This window comes from Nicotiana attenuata, unplaced genomic scaffold (genome assembly GCF_001879085.1).
Source record: "Nicotiana attenuata strain UT unplaced genomic scaffold, NIATTr2, whole genome shotgun sequence".
In the NCBI taxonomy this organism is placed as follows: domain Eukaryota; kingdom Viridiplantae; phylum Streptophyta; class Magnoliopsida; order Solanales; family Solanaceae; genus Nicotiana; species Nicotiana attenuata.
In genome coordinates, this window is record NW_017672024.1 from 168,644 (window position 1) to 174,682 (window position 6,039).

General features: G+C 36.1%; 1 long non-coding RNA gene across 1 annotated transcript; it reads right to left on the bottom strand.

Annotated features, from left to right (window-relative positions):
* Positions 1-1,762: 1,762 nt before the first annotated feature.
* Positions 1,763-3,955, bottom strand: LOC109211398. The gene is made up of 2 exons (XR_002065695.1): positions 2,197-3,955; positions 1,763-2,025 (listed from the first exon to the last, which is right to left on the bottom strand). It is a non-coding gene; the product is annotated as an uncharacterized LOC109211398 (long non-coding RNA).
* Between the last annotated feature and the right edge of the window lie 2,084 nt (positions 3,956-6,039).

Genomic DNA, 6,039 nt, shown 5'->3' on the forward strand with positions numbered 1-6,039 from the left:
TCTAGTACATAATAGATTTGAAATAGAAATTTTCATGACAAGCACGTATGAAACTGAAATTGAAATTATAATAATATATCAAGCTTCATCAACTATCCCAACAAAAAGAAATTACTCCATAAAGAAGTATTTAATTTTTACAAAGACGAGAAAGAAGAACTCTTGAAAGAGTATTATTTTTACTTGCAAAATAAAAGACTAGAAGAAAACTCAAGTGAAAGAGAGTGAGAGACCAAAATAACAATGTCTACTCCTTGATACTTGATATTTTCTCTTAAGCGTTGCTAGCGTATTATAGGATTGTAGGTCTAGATGGATCTTGAGTTAAGGCCTAGATGAATCTTGAGTTAAGGCCTTGATGAATCCTGGCTTCATTTCTCCTCTTCTTTTTTTTTTTTTTGATTCTTTGTCGTGTTCCACATATGCATCGAGCCTTTTCTCCTCTTTTCTTCATTCCATTATTTTTTTTCTCTAAAGTTCGATATTTTGTCTTCATCTATGATAATTCTTCTTCCTACAATACTTGTAGAAAATATGAGTTTTGAGCATAATGTTTATTTATATAAAAAAAATATATTATTAGCTATGAAAAATATATGAATAATTTTTATGCATCAAATTCCCTCATACTTAAATATTTGTTCGTCCTCGAATACACAAAGACAAATAACATTGTTAAAACACCTGAAGGAAGATCATAACAACTTTGGGTAGATAAAATTCAACTAAGACCAATCCATAAATTTAAACAACCTTTAATCACACTCATGTTCACCTATTACAAATTGAAATCATAATATTTTCTAGTCCCAAATGTCTCTCCCTAATGAAGTAAGATGCCCACAGTATATATCATTATAGAATAAAGAAGGGCATACAAAAAATAAAAAACTCTCACTCTCAGCAAAGAAGTATCTCATGTTACCATAAATTGCCATAAGCTTGACTATAATCTGATTATCCACTGATATAGAAGATCTTGAGTCGAGATCAAGTAGAACTTTATAAGGTTATAATGTAGGCATAGTTATGGGTATGATATATATGAATAAGAGTGACCTATGTCCCTTATAGGCACTATATTTATATTAGAACTTAAGCACAACGACCTTCCGTTTAATATAATCGACCTCCCCTCTTTCCCTTTTTCTTTTTTTTCCAACGTTTCTCCTTTTGTTTCCCTTTCACATTATTTATTTTCTTGAAACTGGATTTCAAGAGCAACACTTTGTTTTTCACATAAAAATATTTTAGCTTAAATCAGAAAGCTCACCCTTATCGCCTCTTTCTTCCACAATTATTCTTCCCACTTATGTTTTTCATCTAATTCAACTTTTTAAGTGCCAGAAAGGGAATGAATAGAAAAAAAAAATATCATAATAAATAGGTTACGGGTTAAAGTTTGGCTAAAATAAAGATAATTTATTTAGCCTCAACAGGGTTAACTAAGAATAAAAATAATCAAGAAAGGTAAATATTTGCCATGGTTTAATAAGGACGACCTACTTTCATTTCCCAACTCAAAAATCTTCCTATGATTTCGCCTCAAACCACACTCAAGGGAAGTTCTAGATTTTTAAAATAAACATAAGAACTAGACAATATAAACTGACCACACAATGCACTTGGGATCAACAAACACTATGATTTTAATAAACAATAAACAAGTATGAGTTTAAGAAAGGTAGTTATACAACCCATGAATGGTACTCAATTAAATTCGTCTTTCCTAAATCTCAATCTTTTTATAGAGAAAATCAAGTGTTTAGCCAACTTATTTACTGATTAAAAAAAAATCTAAGAAGTGTTCAGTTCAAAATATTACAACCATGGCAAAGAATCGAACAAGAAATTCATGGAAATACGTAAATAAAGTTATGTACCACTAGCATTTATAAAAAGAAATACTAACATTTGCTTATAAAATCATATATATTAAAACACATTTATCTACCAAACTGCCAGATGTATTTGGCTTTATTTTTGCTCCATTCATTTTGTTTTCCTCTTTTCTATTTCAGTTACCTTCAAAAACAAAGACAATAAATAATTAGTGCTTTATGCACTTGTTAGTTTAATGATAAAATATAATAAAAGTGAAAATACAATGAAAATATAATAAAAAAATGCAGATTTTTTTCCATTTTCAAGCTCAACAAAAACTTGCACAATTTTGAGCCAGCAATATGCACTTACCTAGGTTCCACCTATTTACATTCTTCTAATATCAAGATAACCAAGCAGCTGAGAAACCTATTTTTTTCCTTCAGCACCTTCTGGATTCAAAACTAGTATCTTCATCCACCATCATAGCCTTTCCTTTTCCTTTTCCTTTTCCTTCCACAATGGTCTTTGCTCTCTTTTTTGGAGGATTTCCCTATCGTATAGTTAGTACACCTGTGGAGGATGGATAAACTTCAGCAAAATCAACTACATCAATATTGCTCAGATCCGATAAATTACTGAAAAGATTACTGCTATGATTTGATATTGGATCCGATGGAATAGGTGTCAATGGTTGTGCCGGTGGGTTATCAGGTTGCTGCTGGACTGGTGTCTGAATGTCATCAGGGATATAGAACCTCCGGATTGGAGTGGTGGCTGGATCTGCCCAGTAAATAGGGCGGATAACTCGGCATTCCTGTGAAGCCCCATAATTCAGCCATCTGGCATTGCATATTTGAGAGAGTACATATCATGGATGAGTTATAAATGATGTCTTGCATCTGTATATGCTCCACTCTCTGAAATCCCCGATCAATTCTTTCTTCCAAATTCCCAAATCTCTGCTCCATATTATCAAAGCTCAAATTCATCCTTGCAAATTGCTCGGTTAATTGCCCAATTTGGTGTCTGACACCTCTTTCATGTTGGCTTCTAGCCTCCGGTAGTGGTTCCTATCCTCTTGGTCCTTCCACTCTCTCCATTCTATTCCGAAATGATTTATTAATGCATTTGGAATACCTGTAGACAACCATTCTTGGGCTAGGATAAACACCATTTATTTTACAAAGTAAAGTTATGGTAGATGGGTACCATAAACTTCTTACATTAGGATCATTTCTACAATTAATCATGTGGGTGTTTATGAATCTACTCACATTCAGAGGCTTTTTCATGCAAATAGCATAGAGCAATGCTACTCTTGGTATGTAGATGTCATACTGATGTGAGTTTGGGAGTAACCTACTGCCAATAAAAAAGCTCAAGATTGGCCTACCACAGTAGCCAATATTCTTGCGAAGAAGTTTACTTTTTTGCCTTTCAGAATTATATGCCCAATTTGCTCCTCTTGGACATAAATCTGACTACACCAAATCCCAATTTGGATTTTCTACAAAAATCATTGTTTCTCTGTCATCAACTTCTTCAAGAAAATAAAAACCATTAATAGTTTCAACAGAAAAATTAATGGGTCTTCCTCTCACCATGGAAATATTTGTGACTGAGTTGATGTTTTGCTAAAATTCCATCGCTCAAGGCAAAAATCACCAGGTGGGTGTGAAAATTCTTCCCACTGGTAATCTTGGATGAGTTGAGCTATGAGCTGATCCCAAATTCCATCTTCTTCATTAAAATGGATCCCTTTTTTAGCAATTGGTCTCCGGTTTGAGTTCCTTTGAAACCAGTTCTCGTCATCTCTTTTGTGAGGCATTTTAGTAGTATGGAAAGAAGAAGTGAGCTAAGGAAGGAAATAACTGTAAATGGAATTTTTGGATGGCTTAAACTATGAAGTTGGGTTACTTTGCTCCTTGCCTTAAAGAGTGGACCCCTACTTTTATTTATAGCAAAAAGACAATCACTAAAGATCTTGAGAAGTACAGATGCATCAAGCCTTTTTGCTAAATACATCCTGAATTTTCCTCTTTATTTTTTTTTTCTAAAAGAAATTATTAGTTGTACTATATTGTGTCTGATACCTTCAAAAATGTTACTTGAACCACTTCTGTGACATTCTTTGGTTAAGTCAAATCACGAGAATTGGTTAATTTCCAAAAGCTTATTATTGTTTCTAATCGTAACGATCCGACCGGTCATTTTGAGCATTTGCATTTCGCTCGCCAGTTCTCGGGCATGACTAGCCCCGTATGACGTATTATGACGTATGTAAGTCGTCGGTTTTAGTTTTCAGAATAATCGAAACAGATTTGGAAGAACAATTCTTAGTTGAAGCTTTAAATTTAAAAGGTTTGACAAAATTATGACTTTTTAGTATATGATCTCGGATTTGGATTTTTACGATTTAATTAGCTCCATTAGGTGATTTGGGACTTAGGAGCGTGATCAGAATGTGTTTTGGAGGTCCGGAGTAAATTTAGGCTTGAATTGGCGAAATTGGAATTTTGGCGTTTTCCGGTTGATAAGTGAGATTTTGATATAGGGGTCGGAATGGAATTCCGGAAGTTGGAGTAGGTTCGTTGTGTCATTTGTGACGTGTGTGCAAAATTTCAGGTCATTCGGATGAGGTTTGATAGACTTTTTGATCAAAAGCGGAATTCGAAAGTTTTAGAGTTCTTAGGCTTGAATCCGTGGTGATTTAATCTTTTAATGTTGTTTTGAATGTTCCGAAGGTTGGAACAAGTTTGAATGATGTTACGCGACTTGTTGGTATGTTTCGTCGAGGTCCCGAAGGCCTCGGGATGGTTTTGAGTGGTCGACGGAATGTTTAAAGCGGAGTTGTTGCTGCAGATTTTTGCACCTTCTGTTGTTTCCGCACCTACGGATTGGAGACCGCAGGTGCGATGTTCGCAGAAGCTGTGAGCAATCGCAGATGCGGGTTTTGCCGCAGGAGCGGAGGGATTTACCGCACCTGCGAGCCCGCAGGTGCGATGCCTGGGGCGCAGGTGCGGAAGCTGGTGATTTAAGTTAAAACCGCAGGTGCGGTCATTTTTTGCGCAGATGCGACCCCCGCAGATGCGTAATGGGCACCGCAAATGCGGAAGTGCTGGGCAGAATCTATTTAAAGGCCCTTCGCGATTTTCAGTCATTTTCTTCACCATTTTTGGTCGATTATAGAGCTCCAGGCTGTGATTTCAAGAGGGGATCAAGTGTTTTCATAGATAAGATACTTGGGCTTTATACCTTGTGTTTATGGTGATTATTTCATTGTTTAATCATGAAATTTGTGGGAAAATTGAAAAAAGAATTGGGAATTTAGGGCTTGGAACTTGAGACTTTGATTAGGGATGTGAGGGCCGTTTAGGGTCCGATTTTGATGTTCTTGATATGTATATACTCGTGCGAGGATAAGGATTCTATTGATGTGATTTTTATTGGATTCCGAGACATGGACCCGGGGGCCGGGTTTGGCCAATTTCGGGATTTTGAGTTTAATTTGATAATTTTCGCGTGAGCTTTGTCTCTTTGGCATGTATTGATGTTATGACTCTTATTTTGGATAGATTCGAGGTGATTTGAGGCCGAGTCGAGCGGCAAGGGCATCGCGGTGTTGGTGTTCGTCCGGATCGAGGTAAGTAATGATTGTAAATGTTGTCCTGAGGGTATGAAACCCCGAATTTCACATCGTTGTGCTACTTTGAGGTGACACACACGTTAGATGACGAGCGTGGGGTCGTGCACTGTTGGGGATTGTGACTTGGTCCGTCCCGTGCGGCTGTTAAGTCGCGTATTTGATTGAAAATTGTTTGATATCATTGTGTTCTGGAAAATATTACTATGTTTTGGGCTGAATGCCATATCTGGGCCTTGTGCCAACCGTTTGGACCCTTAGGGGCTTTCTGCTACTGTTTCCTCGCACTGTTTGATTTGAAAGCATATCCTCAGTCGTGATTTTTACCCGTTTACTTTTGATTCAGTTTTAATACTCTGTTTTAAATATATGAAAGTTGTTTGGGCTGAGCACCCTGTTCTATTGATAGCCCGAGAGGCTTGTGAGGCTGATGACTGAGAGGAACCGAGGGTCTGATTGTGAGGTTGATGAATGAGAGAGGCCGAGGGCCTGGTGTATATATATATATATATATATATATATATATATATATATATATATATATATATATATATATATATATATATATA